The sequence below is a fragment of the Nerophis ophidion genome, linkage group LG18, assembly GCF_033978795.1.
Source record: "Nerophis ophidion isolate RoL-2023_Sa linkage group LG18, RoL_Noph_v1.0, whole genome shotgun sequence".
NCBI classification, from domain to species: domain Eukaryota; kingdom Metazoa; phylum Chordata; class Actinopteri; order Syngnathiformes; family Syngnathidae; genus Nerophis; species Nerophis ophidion.
This window is the reverse complement of record NC_084628.1, coordinates 10,789,187-10,807,573: the sequence shown is the minus strand read 5'-3', so window position 1 is coordinate 10,807,573 and position 18,387 is coordinate 10,789,187. Positions and strand designations below refer to the sequence as shown.

Sequence of the window (18,387 nt, the reverse complement as noted above, 5' to 3'; positions counted from 1 at the left end):
ATTTAATCCTGACCCTAATCAGGTCGGTTTGGTTATGTTTAGGGTTTAAGGGTTTTTCTAAGGCTGGGGTTATAGTTTTGGTTAGGGCTGGATTTAAGCATAGGGTTTTGGTGACGGCTGGAATTGAGGTTGTGTTTGAGTTTAGTGTACAAACCCCGTTTCCATATGAGTTGGGAAATTGTGTTAGATGTAAATATAAACTGAATACAATGATTTGCAAATCATTTTCAACCCATATTCAGTTGAATATGCTTCAAAGACAAGATATTTGATGTTCAAACTGATAACTTTTTTTTGTGCAAATAATAAATGATAAATGGGTTGTACTTGTATAGCGCTTTTCTACCTTCAAGGTACTCAAAGCGCTTTGACACTACTTCCACATTTACCCATTCACACACACATTCACACACTGATGGAGGGAGCTGCCATGCAAGGCGCCAACCAGCACCCATCAGGAGCAAGGGTGAAGTGTCTTGCTCAGGACACAACGGATGTGACGAGGTTGGTACTAGGTGGGATATGAACCAGGGGCCCCTCGGGTTGCGCACGGCCACTCTTCCACTGCGTCACGCCGTCCCAAATAATCATTAACTTTAGAATTTGATGCCAGCAACACGTGATAAAAAAGTTGGGAAAGGTGGCAATAAATACTGATTAAGTTGAGGAATGCTCGTCAAACACTTATTTGGAACATCCCACAGGTGTGCAGGCTAATTGGGAAAAAGTGGGTGCCATAATTGGGTATAAAAACAGCTTCCCAAAAAATGCTCAGTCTTTCACTAGAAAGGATGGGGCGAGGTACACCCCTTTGTCCACAACTGCGTGAGCAAATAGTCAAACCGTTTAGGAACAACGTTTCTCAAAGTGCAAATGCAAGAAATTTTGGGATTTCAACATCTACGGTCAATAATATCATCAAAAGGTTCAGAGAATCTGGAGAAATCACTCCACGTAAGCGGCATGGCCGGAACCAACATTGAATGACCGTGACCTTCGATCCCTCTGACGGCACTGTATCAAAAACCGACATCTATCTCTAAAGGATATCACCACATCTCCCGTCCAAAGGCAAAACCTAGTAACTCACTTATAGCTGATTTTGAGAAAACAAAGGACAACCAATCTATCTTGATGCTGTCTTACAAAGATCTACAAAGTCATCACACGTATAGATGTTTTCTTGAGCTTTAATTTTCTTGCCGATTGAGCCATGGATTGAATCTGCTCTCATGAACGTGTGCCCTTTGTCCAGATATTTTATTACAATCTCGGGTGGGCCCCATTCTGCATTTGCACATTGGGCAAGAGCCGTGTACAGCGTCCAGTTTTTATTTTGACCTCCACAGTTATCTACCCAAAAGTGTATACAAGGGGAAGAATCAAGAACAATACATTTAATGAAGGTGCTTGCAACGTCCTGGGCCAACCTTCCAAATATCCCCTCGTGCCATAATATCACATAATCAGGTTGACCGTCGGCCCCCATTCGTGCAAATGTCTCATTAAAGACAATAAGGCGACTGACAAAGAAGCTCCGATTGGTCCCTTGAGATACTAGGTTTTTCTGTTGTATCTATGCGGTTATGTGGTAGTTGCTAGGTCCTGCCATGCGCGTAACAGCTTACTTACGGAACAAATTACAATATCGCGTACACTAATGTAAAGCATATCACCTAGGAACTCCAAAATTATTATCAGCTCAGTTTTGAACAAAATTGAGTTACTGGGTTTTGCCTTTGGACGGGAGACATGAGCTCAGGAACACTTCAGAAAACCACTGTCACTAAATACAGTTTGTCACTACATCTGTACGTGCAAGTTAAAGCTCTACTACGCAAAGCGAAAGGCATTCATCTACAACATCCAGAAACGCTGCCGGCTTCTCTGGCCCCAAGATCATCTAAGATGGACTGATGCAAAGTGGAAAAGTGTTCTGTGGTCTGACGAGTCCACATTTCAAATTTTTGGGGGAAATATTCGACGTTGTGTCATCCGGACTAAAGGGGAAGCGAACCATCCAGACTGTTATCGACGCAAAGTTCAAAAGCCAGCATCTGTGAAGGTATGGGGGTGCATTAGTGCTCAAGGCATGGGTAACTTACACATCTTGAAGGCACCATTAATGCTGAAAGGTCCATACAGGTTTTGGAACAACATATGCTGCCATCTAAGCGCCGTCTTTTTCATGGACGCCCCTGCTTATTTCAGCAAGACAATGCCAAGCCACATTCAGCACATGTTACAACAGCGTGGCTTTGTAAAAAAAGAGTGCGGGTACTTTCCTGGCCCGCCTACAGTCCAGACCTGTCTCCCATCAAAAATGTGTGGCGCATTATGAAGCGTAAAATACGACAGCGGAGACCCCGGACTGTCGAACAACTGAAGCTCTACATAAAACAAAAAGGAGAAAGAATTCCACTTTCAAAGCTTCAACAATTAGTTTTTTCAGTTCCCAAACGTTTGAGTGTTGTTAAAAGAAAAGGTAATGTAACACAGTGGTGAACATGCCCTTTCCCAAATACTTTGTCACGTGTTGCAGCCATGAAATTCTAAGTTAATTATTATTTGCAAAAAAAAATTAAGTTTTTGTGTTTGAACATCAAATATCTTGTCTTTGTAATGCATTCAATTGAATATGGGTTGAAAAGGATTTGCAAATCATTGTATTCTGTTTTTATTTACATGTAACACAATTTCCCAACTCATATAGAAATGGGGTTTGTATATTGAAAATAAGTTTCCACTCCCAATGAGTTTGAATAATGTGCAAAAGTAAAATTTAAAGCATATATTCATGCTAGAATTCATGCTAAACTCCTGTTTTATGAACCAAAATGATTTCTCATCCTCCTTATGCTTCAAAACTTGCTAACAGTTGTCCTTTCTTTTTTATTTAATTTGTTTGATTTTAATGTTAGCTGTCAAATGGTTTATGGTGAACCCTTGGCGTGTAAATATTTTGCCTTGTGTGGGTTCAATGGAGGGTTAAAGTGAGTCACAGCTCCCATAATCAAATGTAGTACTTTTCTGCTATTTCACTGAGCAGGGAAACTCATATGTCAAAAATAAGAGAACATGACGCCTATTAGTTCTTCTATCTACAGTATGGTTTTACTCATCATGTCGTCAAAGCACTCTCTTTTGCCTGACACTTGTGTGCCCACTTTTCCGGTGGCAGCAACCTTCTCCCTTGCTGCCCTTTCAACCCCTCCCTCCCTGCCTCTTAGATCCAAAAGTGCTCTAAAAGACGAGCTGTTGCATTTAGTGTTTTTGCAACAAAAATAGCTCATTCATGTCGTGCAAGCCATCGCACAAACCCCGCATGCTTCTGTCCTTTCCCACAAAACTTTAACCTCCTGAGTGGCAAAGGTTGCAAAAGCTTAGTCGGCTGTTCTCCAAGTCCTCATGGGAGGCAAGTTGTCGAGTTTGTTGTGTAGCTATAAATGTGTATTTTTCCAAGAAAGCACAACACAATTTATTGTGTACACCGTACCAAATTCAAAGTTGACTACCAACAAATTGTGACTTTGACACTTAAGACTGAACTTCCCCTCTTTTTGCACACTTCAGATTTATTAGCTCATTCTGACCCAGGATTACTCCTCCCGAAGAACTAGTCAGCACTCTTGTGCTGTAAATCAGACCAAACACAGCAAGAGCAGGGCCACAAAACCAATAGTGTTTAAGATGAGGTCAATGGGAAGGAAACTCAACATCAGTAGGCTACCGTTCTCCCATCTATTCAAATGGCTAGTTAATGCAAAGTGATGTTGAGATATACCGTATGTATGTACTGCACACAATATATATATATATATATATTGTTCTAAAAATAGCTCAAATAACAGCACTTGCCAATGAGCTGCCTCTATTTTTTAAATTTTATTTTTTTACTAGCAAGCTGGTCTCGCTTTGCTCGACATTTTTAATTCTAAGAGAGACAAAACTCAAATAGAATTAGAAAATCCAAGAAAATATTTTAAAGACTTGGTCTTCACTTGTTTAAATAAATTCATATTTTTTTTTTACTTTGCTTCTTATATCTTTCAGAAAGACACTTTTAGAGAAAAAATACAACCTTAAAAATGATTTTAGGATTTTTAAACACATATACCTTTTTAACCTTTTAAACTCCTTCCTCTTCTTTCCTGACAATTTAAAATTTAAAGCCCACCATACTGCACCAAACTTTCGGTGCCTTGTTGACACAGAAAAGTACAGTGGTGTATGCGCAGCAGCTCTGAAGGTTGCAAGCCTGTTTGGTTCAACTTATTTTTGTGAATCAGCCTTTTCTGACATGAACTTCATCAAGAACAAACACAGAACACGCCTCACCGATGCACATCTGCAAAACTCACTCAGAGTTGCAGTGTCAAGTCACACCAGAGTTCAACACACTAGTTAACAGCATGCAATGCCAGGCTTCCTACTAAATGACAAAGAAACTGATAACAGATTTGGTGTCCAGTTCAAAGTGTGACATGATTTATTTAAAAATTTGAGGGTTGACTTTTGTATTTTACATGAGTTATTATTTGTACAAACATGGTGCAAAGTAATTCATGATTTGTTAAAAAATGTTAGTGGGTAGCTAGTTAAAATGGGATATTGTGATTTCACAAGACTGTCTTAGAAGTGATCATTTGAAAATGTTCAATTTGAAAAATGTGCACTTAGAGAAAATATAATAATAAAGTGTTGCATATTGATATTTATTTGTTTCTATATATATTTATTGTGAGAAATCATTAAGATGATCAGTGTTTCCACAGAGATAAATATCATTAATTATTAATAATAACATAGAGTTAAAAGTAAATTGAGCAAATTGGCTATTTCTGGCAATTTATTTAAGTGTGTATCAAACTGGTAGCCCTTCACATTAATCAGTACCCAAGAAGTAGCTCTTGGTCTCAAAAAGGTTGGTGACCCCTGATTTAGAGTGTATCGTGATAGATTTGGAGATGGATCTGATACTCTTTAGGACTAACATTGTATGTATAATGCTTAAGGAATCAATCTATGGATGGATGGATGGGTTGATTGGTAGGTCGTTGAGTTGTAAATGTAAGTTGTGTCAACACTGTAGAAATACAATGAAAAACCTTCATTGTATTTCATAACCGAGACTTTCTATGGTGCATGTCGGTGACAGGGCTTCACGGTGGCAGAGGGGTTAGTGCATCTGCCTCACAATACGAAGGTCCTGCAGTCCTGGGTTCAAATCCAGGCTCGGGATCTTTCTGTGTGGAGTTTGCATGTTCTCCCCGTGAATGCGTGGGTTCCCTCCGGGTACTCCGGCTTCCTCCCACTTCCAAAGACATGCACCTGGGGATAGGTTGATTGGCAACACTAAATTTGCCCTAGTGTGTGAATGTGAGTGTGAATGTTGTCTGTCTATCTGTGTTGGCCCTGTGATGAGGTGGCGACTTGTCCAGGGTGTACCCCGCCTTCCGCCCGATTGTAGCTGAGATAGGCGCCAGCGCCCCCCGCGACCCCGAAAGGGAATAAGCGGTAGAAAATGGATGGATGGATGGATGTCGGTGACAAAGGCAAGGAAAACCTTCCCGTATGGAAGAAATCTCAAACAGATCCAAGACTCAGTGTGGGCACTCTGGCAACAAAGGCAAAGAAAAACCGCCCTCACACAAAGAAACTTCACAACAGAATCGAGACTTCCCATGGTGTACATTAGTTAAGGAGGCCAGGGAAAACTCCCACCAAGGAAGAAATCTGAAACAGAACCAAGACTCCGTATGGTTACTTTGGTGATAGAGGCAAGGAAAATCCTCCTTCCAAGGAAGAAACCTGAAATAGTACAGACATTCAGAAGTGGGAATCTTTGTGCACCTCACGACTCTCTTGGTTACGTATACATTTTTGATTTTTATGTTGTATATATAGGCTTGGGATCTTTCTGTGTGGAGTTTGCATGTTCTCCCCGTGATTGCGTGGGTTCCCTCCGGGTACTCCGGCTTCCTCCCACTTCCAAAGACATGCACCTGGGGATAGGTTGATTGGCAACACTAAATTGGCCCTAGTGTGTGAATGTGAGTGTGAATGTTGTCTGTCTATCTGTGTTGGCCCTGCGATGAGGTGGCGACTTGTCCAGGGTGTACCCTGCCTTCCGCCCGATTGTAGCTGAGATAGGCGCCAGCGCCCCCCGCGACCCCGAAAGGGAATACGCGGTAGAAAATGGATGGATGGATGGGTTGTATATTATTATTATCATATTGTTAATATCCATCCATCCATTATCAAACATTATTATTACTATGTCCTCCTTTTGGCTAGTGACGTATCCAGTAATGTTGGGTTGCATATGACGTCACATCCACTTTGCTTTGTCGCGGCGTGATGCACATGTAGGCCAAAAAAAGCTTGAGCCTCGTGATTAATTAGGTGCGATTTGTTAGTGAGTGAAGAGTTTGAACTAAAAATTTTGAAGTGTGCACATAAATAAATGATAAATGGGTTGTACTTGTATAGCGCTTTTCTACCTTCAAGGTAGTCAAAGCGCTTTGACACTACTTCCGCATTTACCCATTCACACACACATTCACACACTGATGGAAGGAGCTGCCATGCGAGGCGCTAACCAGCACCCATCAGGAGCAAGGGTGAAGTGTCTTGCTCAGGACGCAACGGACGTGACGAGGTTGGTACTAGGTGCGGATTGAACCAGACCACTCTACCACCGCGCCACGCCGTCCCTTAGCATTTGCTATTTTTGTATTTCACGATTTCACATTCAAGCTTAGCATAGCTTGTTCTCTTCTCGTCCCTACTCCATGTGTCTGCGCTAAACCAGCTACATAATGTTAAAATAATATTAGCTAATAGTTTTCCCATTGTTTGTTAGAACCAAACCTACAACTGTTTAGAAAATATTGACATTAATGCCGAATTTGACAACCGTCTGCATTACTTTATTAAACATTTTTGGACATTTGTCCATCAATTCATGAATCGCTGAGGTTTAGTAGTGATGCATCAGAGTTTTTATCATTATTTTTTCCCACCTCTACACTCTGTATCTCGAGGCAAAGAATTACTGCTGTTAAGTCCCAAAAAGAATCAACAATGTGTAGACTCATTGCTGACAGAGGCTAAGAAAAATTTCCTCCAGAAGAAACCTTTCTGTCTTGATTGGTTGTATTGACATAGAAAGAAAGAAGATGGTCGAGAGAGAAACAGAACAGTTGTATGATGACCTCAACAATTACGATACTGGTCTGTTTTTACCATTACTAGTAGTAATGGTTTCTTGTAGGTAATGCTGTTACTAACAGAACAGATGACTTGTTCTACTTCAACCTTCTATGTTTGTCTCGTGTGTGTGTGTGTGTGTGTGTGTGTGTGTGTGTGTGCGTGCATGCATGTGTGTGTGTGTGTGTGTGTGTGTGTTTAACCCCAACAGCGGGGAGAAAGAGAAACGCTCTTTTGACTAACAGTGATTGGAAGCAGATGTTGGCAAAAGCTGAGCGAGAGAAGAAAATGTTTCGGAAAATTCTCAGGGCTCAGCCTTCCCTTTTTCTGGGCCCTGGCCCAGGCAACCAATGGCAGCCCAGCAACGGCCAGACCCAGGGGTGAAAGAAGCACTCCTACTGGATGGGGAAGCAGACGTGGGCGTTTGGAGCAGATGCCCTGGGAAACTTTCTGTATCCCAGTTGACTGAGAGTAAAAAAGAAAAGCAAGAACATGTTCTTGTAGAACTGGAGGGTTACCAACATGTGTTAAAATGCAGTAGAGGCCCTCCTACTCCTTTTCCATCAATGCAAGTGCATTTCTCAATACCATACAATGCTTTAGGATTACATAAAAAAAAAGAAAGTCCAGAGACATTTAGAAATGAATGAAAGCTTCCACACCTCTGCCATCTGATATTTCACATTCTCATTTTCTTCCTTCAGTGCCATCTCTCGTCTCCTCTTTCACACTCCAGTTCACCTGCAAACAAAGACCCATCTTAGTCTTTCATTGTAGTAGCAAATCAATCATCTTTCCTAATGGAAACTCCACATTAGCCTGCGCAGACACTCCATTTCCGCCTCGGAATGCCAGGGTCGCCTGGTTACCTGAGCTCCAGCCAGCCCATGCAGACCCGGAGCCCGGCCGCCACTCTCATTTCGGGCGGCATAGCGAGGTGATGGCGCTAGGTCTTGGGGTTAGCGGCGGGGGTCGATGGTGTATTAACTTGGGGTGCGACAATGGCAATAAAAATGCAAATTAGCAGGCAAAGCAGGGGACGGCCCCCAATGTGCCCTTCATAAAACGGTATAATACAGTCGCTACACCTGCCAAGATGTGGGGGTCAACAACACAACAATGCAATGGATGATGAAAGAAAAAGGCATGAAGTGTGTGACTAAACATGATAGCATAGAGGTAGTGAAGGTTTTCATCTTCCAGTATTCCACACAGATCTATTATCTTTCGAGTAAAGCACGGGCAAACTTACTTGCAAATGTTATCACTGCAAAGGCAGTCATTTATTGTTACCAAATTGTAGTATCTATTAAAATGTGTTCAGTTCCTACATTACTGGAATAGCAGCAGTAGTTTAAGGAAGCCTCAAGTCCCGTTTATCAACCTTGTTTGTTCCAGCAATTACAAATCCATGAGAAAGGGTCACACTGGACCCAACTATAAAGGACATTAAGATGAACATGTTGCACTCATGGCCACAGAGGACACATTGATCATATTTCAGTGTGTTTCTCGACGTCATGGAAGTTGTGTGTCACAGGGATTCTCTGCAAGACTGTGTGGTTATATTTAGCTCAGTTTCATCCTGATCAAAGTCTCCTGCAGCTTTGAAAAAACTAAGCTCTCTATCAAAATATGGAAAGATAATAGAAGTAGAGGAAAATTAACTTTTTTTACTTTTAAGACGATAGGATTGGTGGGATCGGAGACTGAAATAAATGGGTACTTAATTATATTGTTATATTATCGTAGGGAGAAGCCTAACAGAACCGAGACTCAATGTGAAATAGAGACTATGGAAAACTCCCTCTGAGGATGAAACCTCCAAAACAAACTTGAATACAGAGACAATGAAATACTCATTAAGACAACAAACATAGTTGAGACTTACTGTAGGCACTCTGTCGACATAGACAAGGACAAACTCTTTGTAGAGGAGAAACCTCCAATAGAAACTTCAACAACAGAGGCAATGAAAAATTCAAAGGTAGAAACAATTGACAGGGGTGCAAAGATTAATCAACATTGTCGACAAAATGTATCAATGCTGTGAAAAAAGGCACAATAATAAACTCAAACCGTGCATGTGCGCACACACAGAGATTAAACATACGATCTATTAAATAGCACACATTTGAAAAACTAATCACAGATATAATTCAAAACATTGCGTCTATTAGAGCAGTGTTTTTCAATTTTTTTGAGCCAAGGCACATTTTTTCATTTAAAAGATCCTGAGGCACACCACCACAAGCAGAAATCTTTAAAAAAAAACAACTCAGTAGTATTGACAATAAAAAGTTGTTCTCGCAATTGTTGGATATGAATTTAAACCATAACCAAGCATGCATCACTATAGCTCTTGTCTCAAAGTAGGTGTACTGTCACCACCTGTCACATCACACCCTGACTTATTTGAAGTTTTTTGGTGTTTTCCCGTGTGTAGTGTTTGAGTCCTGGTCTTGCGCTCCTATTTTGGTGTTTTTTCCTGTTTTGTTGGTATTTTCCTGTTGCAGTTTCATGTCTTCCTTGAGCGCTATTCTCCACACCTGCTTTGTTTTCGCAATCCAGACTATTTAAGTTGTGTGAACGCTTTCCTTCTTTGTGGGGATATTGTCGATGGTCATGTCATTTGCAGCAGTCCAGCATTTTGTGTTTTGTTTACTTCGCAGGCAGTTCAGTTTTAGTTTCGTTCTGCATAGCCATGCCTTTTCTTAGTGGCACTCGCTTTGTGTTTATTTTTAGTTTAAGCATAAGATACCTTTTTACCTTCACGCTGCTTTCCTCTGTCTTCTGCATATTGTGATCATGACACGACGTGTTCTCGACATCTACAAAGCAATTAGCTAATTGCTGCCACCTAGTGATATGGAATAGTATAACATGGTTACTTGGCTGTAATCCAAATACCACGCACTTAACGTTCTGTGCAATAAATTAAATTGTGTGTACTATTAGCGAGCGTGCGGTGCGTGATCTACTAACACGGCGTGTACAATTGAAGAGTGGTGCAGACTGCCTTATTTAAATGAACATTTTGCATGTACTGTACGGTGCATCACCGCGGACACACCTACTTGTGGCGTTTTGCTAGGTTTGCAAACATGCAAGAGCCATATAACACTTTGTATGGCCATTTTAGACACACTCCAAAGTGCATCTCCAACTTAAAACTTTTTTTTCTTCCAGTGTTGAAGATGACTAATGGGAGAGAGGATGTATAGAGTATGTATTCTTTGCTCAAGATGCAAAGAATACATACTTCAGGGCTTGAATTTAACCACGCCCTTCTGATTTGCTGTAATGCCCTAAAAATTGACCAGACCAGAATTTTCAGCCACAACATGCCGTGACGGCTTACTTTCTGAATACCGAAGCGCCGTAGCGGCCGCGCATGCACACGAGGGCCATTCGTCTCGGAAAACATTGCAGCGACTCCATAGACTTTGCTTTGAAAATGTTCCCTCTGAGCTAACGGAGCCGATCGCTTCGTTTCAATCGATTAAAAGCGCAAGGAGGAGAACAACATTTGATGTTGCAGTGTCATTTTGAACGTGCAGCTGGCGTCCTTCTGTCAGCTGCTGGGACTGAGAGTTAACATGCAGCAGGCGATGTGTCGGGAACGTTGCCACAACTGGTTTAGAAAGTCTGTAGTTTGTTTTTGTGGTTGCTCACTCGTCTTTTGATTTCACTGCTAACTTTGTTAGTGTTTCAATTAGGGCTGGGCGATATATCGATGTACTCGATATATTGTGGGTTTGTCTCTGTGCGATATAGAAAATGACTATATCATGATATTTGAGTATACATTACGCAGTTGCTTTTCGCCGCGGGCATTATACTACAGGAGGCTCTTCTCACTCTTTCTTGTCTCTCCTTCTCACAGAGACGTACAACGTGCGCAGCTTCTTACATACGTCACATACATATACGCCCTCACGGAGCAGAGAGGTAGCGGAATGGATAACGCATATTTGTGACAGTGGTAAAGTTGTTTATACGGCCACCCTCAGTTTGACCTGAATGGCTGTTGACCAATTATGCCTTGCATTCACTTTGTGTGTGTGTGTGAAAAGCTGTAGATGTTGTGTGACTTCCCCGGCACGCTGTTAGTATGGAGGAAAAGCGGACGTGACGACAGGCTGTCCTCACTCAGGTCCGCATGTTAAGGGGTGAAGGTTTCAGGTGAGAAAGGATGCTAAAGGCAGTGCCTTTAAGGCACGCCCCCAATATTGTTGTCTGGGTGGAATTCGGGAAAACGGTTGCCTCGGGAGATATTCGGGAGGGGCACTGAAATTCGGGAGTCTCCCGGGAAAATCGGGAGGGTTGGCGAACTTGGCAAGTATGCTACCACATACACAATTTGATTTCCTATTATGGAGCACATTTTTATGTGACACTTATTGAAATATCTTGCGTAACATCATGCATAAAAGTGCACTCTATTTGTTTTAAACTATTGTAGTGGCATTCTGTACAAAAAGTGCATTTTAATTTAGTGTTGTTTTAATATGTCATCTTAGCGACATCATGCACAAAAGTGCACTCATAGCTTGTTTCACAATGTCTCTGACAATCTTGCACTTTCTGTTTTGAAATGACATGTATGTTTGTTTGTGTTACTCCGCCTTCCGCCCGATTGTAGCTGAGATAGGCGCCAGCACCCCCCGCGACCCCAAAAGGGAACAAGCGGTAGAAAATGGATGGATGGATGGGTTTGTGTTACTGCTTAATAACTGTTTAATGAATACAGTTTTGGTCAATTGACTTAGTTGTGATTTCCCTCTCTGCTTGAATGCTTAAAATGAGCATATATTAATGTAGTATGATCAAGAATGTTTTAATTTAGACACATAGAATCATCATACTGTTGTGATTATATGTATCAAGTGTTAATTCAAGGTTAAGGCAAAATATTGAGATATATATCGTGTATCGCGATACGGCCTAAAAAATATCGAGATATTAAAAAAAGGCCATATCGCCCAGGCCTAGTTCCAATAACATCATTACTAGCTAAAATGTTTTGTCATTTCATCGAATTGATTGCTGGCTGAGTTATTGGTGAGGCACAAAGATTGTGTATTAGATGTGTGAGGTATCACTCTTTATTTTTGTTGGCCAAACTTTTGCACTGAAGTACATTGTTGTTGGAGAATAACAACACTTGTTTATTTGATTTTATCTTCATTAGCCAAACTGCTTTGTGTTTTATATTGATATCAAAAAGTAAAAACCATGTTTTTGACATTATTTGTTTTTTTCATTCCACAAAATATTTACTTTAATAACCATTGTCAATGTATTTTATTTCGGCAATCTTCACATAAAATAAAGAACAACAACAAAAAAAAGAAAAAAAACCCACTAATTTGAGCAATGATTGAGCCGAAAGGGTGTAGGTTGAAGCAACGCTTATATAAACCTACCCCATCACAACAAGAACAAGGTTCAAAATATATAAAATCTAAAATATGCTTCACTTATATTACTTTTTTTTTAAACAATATATAAGCAACATATATGTAGCACACGTCTCATATACACAGTTTAACATTTAAATCAAACATATACATTTGTACACTTATATATATATATATATATATATATATATTATATATACACAATTTATTTAAATTCCATATAAAGTGGTAATATATACATTTTAATAAAACCTATATGTATAATTATGAAATCATAAATTGTATTTATATACATATTATATATTATTGTCTTTCTAAAACAATGTTTGCTCTTCTTTCTTATATTTACTAATGATAAATGATTTAAAAAGCTTTTTAAACTGGTTTATGTTGGTGCTGTGTTTTATTTCATCCTTTAAACAGTTCCATATTTTAACCCCTTCTATTGTTATACTCATTCGTTTCTGCGTTGTTCTACAATATTGGATCTTAAAAAGTAGTTCTCCTCTTAAATTATAATTCCCTTCTCTCTGTAAAAATCTTCTCTGTAACCCTGTTGGAAGTAAATCTTTACTTGCTTTATAAATCATTTGGGCAGTCTTGAGTTGGCTGAGATCTGGTAGTTTTAAATCAAATGTTTTTATAAATAATCCATTAGTGTGTTCTTGGGGTCCTGTGTTATGTATCAGTCTGATGGCCCTTTTTTGCATTAGGATTAGTGGTTGGATGTTCGTCCTGTATGTATTTCCCCAAACTTCTAGACAGTAACTCAAATATGGTAAAACAAGTGTACAATAAAGAGTGTGTAATGTTTTCTGATTAAGAATGTGCCTTGTTTTACCCAGGACAGCAATACTTCTCGCCAACTTCCCTTTGATGTATGTAATGTGTGACTTCCAGCAGATCCCGTGGTCCGAGATCACACCCAAAAATTTGATTTTATTTACTCTTTCTATACTAACATTGTGTATATATAATTTTACATTTATATCATTTCTCTTATTTCCAAATAACATAAAGTTAGTTTTATTTAGGTTTAATGATAATTTATTAGCATCAAACCAATTTTTTTAGTTTACACATCTCCATGGTGACGGTCCTCAGGAGCTGCTGCAAGTCCACATCAGAACAGAGTACATTGTTGTCATCCGCAAATAACACATATTTAAGGTTTTCAGTTACTTTACAAATATCATTTATATACATGATGAACATCTTGGGCCCTAAGACTGACCCCTGTGGTACCCCACATTTAATATTCAACCAACATGATTTTTTTTTGTGATATCTGTACAAACTGCTTTCTATCAGATAAATAACTTGTTATCCATTCCAGAACAATACCCCTAAAACCATATTTTTCCATTTTTCTAATAAGAATACTATGGTCTACTGTATCAAAAGCCTTCTTAAGATCTAAGAATACTCCTATTGTATATTTATTTTTATTTCTATCAATACTATCAGTTATTTAAATCTGTTAATGCTTGTACTGTTGATCGGTTATTCCTGAAACCATACTGCCTATCTGTTAATAATTAATTTTTTTCTACAAAGCCATCGAATCTATTTATAAATATTTTTTCTAATATTTTGGAGAACTGTGATAATATTCAGATTGGTCTGTAGTTTGTGAATAAGTGTCCATCTCCCGCTTTATGAATAGGAACAACTTTGGCAATTTTCATCAGTTGAGGAAATACTCCCATTTCAAATGAAAGGTTAAATAGATACGCTAATGGAGCACTAATTCCATCTATCACATACTTTAAAGTTTGCATGTCTACATCATCCACATCTTTGCTTGTTTTGTTCTTAAAACTTTTGACTATGTCCCTGATTTCTCTTTCTACTACTGGTTTTAAAAACATTGTTTTAGGGTTTGGGTCGATATAATCTGCTGCATCTATTTTTGTCCCTTCTACCTTTATCTCTTCTGCTAGTTTCGGTCCAATATTTATAAAATAATCATTAAATGTATTTACTATCACCTTATCCTTAATCATCTTATTTTCCATAAAGTATGGTGGGTATTGATTATCATCATTTTTATTTCTAATAATACCATTTAATATTTTCCATACACCTCTTACATTATTCTTGTTATATTCCAGTTTATTTATATAATAATCTTTTTTACACATTCTGATTATATTGATTAGTTTATTTTTATATTTTTTATATTTATTTTCATTTACTAAAGTTCTATTTTTTATAAATTCCTTATATAAAAGTTTCTTTTTTTTACTGGCATTTTGGAGTCCTTTAGTCATCCACGGTTTAAACTCGCCGTACTTTGACTTCCTTTTATAATTTACTACATTAATGTGAAATAGCACTTTGTTAATGTTTTCTGGTGTATAATGTATTCCTATACGACATATTTATGCTCAAACTCTCAATGGATCTGTCTAGATACAGCATGTACATACATGTACACACATTAGTACATGTGAATGTATATAACCCAAAAAATACCACTCTTTATGAAAATGTAGAACAAGAGATAAAGGCATCATGTAATAAAACATCTGACAAGCTGATACTATGGATTAGGACAAATACACAAATATTTGTCTTTAAATATATAGATCCATAATCTACAGTGTTTTTTATTAGATATTACAAATGACATGATGGTGTGTGTTTACACCCCAACACTGTTTTGTCAAACAAAGAATAACCATGATTATTAATCCGGATTTCAATATTGATAAGAAGTCATCTTAATTATTTTTTTTCCCATAACCGTGCAGTCCTATGTAGAAAACTTGACCTCATATAATAACACTATTTGTATCTATATGGGCAAAAAGTGCAGTTATGTCTTATATCCATGAGGTGCCATCTTGCAAATTTGTCACATGTATTTTTATTTATTTTTTAGTATAATTTTTTTTCTGACATATTTGTTTGTTGATAACGCTTCTGTTGCTTTCATATGCACATTCAACTTTCTACTTGAGGTAAATACTGTACATACATTTTGAATGTTTTTTTTTTAAAGAAATACAATGTGGTTAAATGATTTAGGTAGTTTTAGAAAATTTTGAACACATTTAAAATTACCGCGTTAATAATGATAACCTTGATCATTTTGGTGACATTAACGTGACAGAAAACGTGACATCCCTATAATGGACGATTGTAACGTAATTGTTTCATCGAGTGAATTGATAAAAACACTGCGACATTACTTATTTTTTTTCACATTTTCATCTGTTTAAGACATCCCATAATTAATCTTAATCGGTATAAACAACATGGGCACAGCCCTTTTTGAAGCGTGTTAACCGACAATCAGAACAGCCGAGTTGTTAGTTGCATCAGGGTTTGTAAGGACGTTTTAGCTCAGGCATATACCTCCTAGATTGGCATATATATATATATATATACATATATAAAATACAGATTGAATTACATACTTGTCAATAAACATTCATGATAATTGGTTCTTTTATGGATTTATTATGGGTCTACTGAAAATATGACCAAATCTGCTGGGTCAAAAGTGTACATACAGTACATCAATGTTAATATTTGGTTACATTTCCTTTGGCAAGTTTCACTGCAATAAGGCGCTTTTGGTAGCTATCCAAAAGCTTCCGGTTGAATTTTTCACCACTCCTCTTGACAAAATTGGTTCAGTTTAACTAAATGTGTTGGTTTTCTGGCATGGACTTGTTTCTTCAGCATTGTCTCAAAGTCAGGACATTGTGAAAGGCCATTCTAAAACCATAATTCTAGCCTGATTTAGCCATTCTTTTACCACTTTTGACGTGTGTTTGGGGTCATTGTCCTGTTGGAACACCCAACTGCGCCCAAGACCCAACCTCCAGGCTGATGTTTTTTGTATATCCTGAAGAATTTGGAGGTAATCCTTTTTTTTCATTGTCCCATGTACTATCTGTAAAGCACCAGTCCCACTGGCAGCAAAATAGACCCAGAGCATAATACTACCACCACCATGCTTGACGGTAGGATGGTGTTCCTCGGCTGAAAGGCCTCACCTTTTCTCCTCAAAATATATTGCTGTGTATTGTGGCCAAACAGCTGAATTTTTGTTTCATCTAACCACAGAACTTTCCTCCAGAAAGTCTTATCTTTGTCCATGTGATGTCAGATGAAATAAAAATTGAGCTGTTTGAGCTGTTACCCAGCAATATGTCAACCATTCAACCAGAAGCTTGTGGGTGACTACTAAAAACGCCTTATTGCAGTGAAACTTACCAAGGGACGTGTAACCAAATATTAACATTGCTGTATGTATACTTTTGACCCAGCAGATCTGGTACAATTTTCAGTAGACCCATAATACATTTCTAAAAGAACCAAACTTCATGAATGTTTTTTGGGACAAACAAGTATGTGCTCCAATCACTTGATTACAAAAAAAATAAGAGTTGTATAAATTATTGGAAACTCAAGACAGCCATGACATTATGTTCTTTGCAAGTGTATGTATGTATGTATATGTATGTGTATATATATATATATATTTTTACATATGTATATATACGTATGTATCTATATGCATATATATATATGTATATATATATATATATATATATATACATATTTATATACGTGAATATATTTGTGCGTGTGTGTGTATATATATGTGTGTGTAAATATATACATATATATGTATGTATGTGTGTATACATGTGTGTGTGTGTATGTATATATATATATGTATGTGTATATATATATATGTGTGTATATGTGTGTGTGTATATATATATATGTGTGTATATATGTATATGTGTGTGTGTGTGTGTGTGTGTGTATATATATATATATATACATACACACACACACACACACACACACAGCCGCGCTTTGGAGCCTCTGCCTCGAAAAAAAAATGTTTGACTTGGTGTCCTTCCAACTTGCCTTGGTGCCCTAAAATATGAGTCTTTCTTTAGGGCAACCTTGACCTTAAAAAGTTAAAATTCGAGGCCTGATACTTCAAAAAGTTTGTTTTTAGTAAAAGAGATACTGCATGTTAATATTATGTTATATCTAACGGCAATAAAAGGACACCAAATAGCATCAAGTGACTTTGTTTTAATCAGCCCGTTAAGTCACCCAGCATACAGTCTAAAATTATAAAAGGATGTTGCTGTATAGACATGTCTAATATTATTTATTCTGTTAGTTCACATTTGTAAGACAGATGATTTTTGTCTGTCTGTCCATCATCTGATCCTGCAGACATATGCCTAACTCAGTTGGGACATACTTTTCACACGTGCTAAATAAAGGTGCTAATTTAGGTGCAGCTATCACTTTCTAGTTTAGTAAAACAGGCTGTGTATGCTAAATAACTATTTGCATTGTCTCCTCTCAGTATTGTGGGCGATCAGCACATATTTTGCATTTTAAAGAAGGCAGAGACGCAAAATTGATTGCATGTCTTATTCTGCTCTCTTAACAGACGCAGTCCTCTTTGCCCACGTTTAGTAGATCAGCTTTGCGTGCGCTATCAAGTTTGCACGTGTTTTAGTACATACAGACCTTTATTTAGTATATCAGACCCATATAGTGTCTCATTCATACATGTCTGTCTGAGTTTAAATTAAAGCTTGTATGCTCTTTAACCGCACGGCGTGAAGTAATGAGCAGACGGGAGTAATCTTCATAAGGATGTCAAGTTGTTGTGTGCTTCATGCCCACCAGGCCTCTCATACTTAGAAGAAAGCGCTTGTTGAAGCCTTGTGAAATTCATCTCACCCGCAGAGTTGAAGTC

General features: G+C 38.1%; 1 long non-coding RNA gene across 4 annotated transcripts in view; it reads left to right on the top strand.

Moving 5' to 3' along the window:
* The window catches only part of LOC133537591 (uncharacterized), a 185,737-nt gene that overhangs the window by 150,784 nt on the left and 16,566 nt on the right, over nucleotides 1-18,387 (top strand). The gene's annotated exons all lie outside the window — the stretch shown is intronic.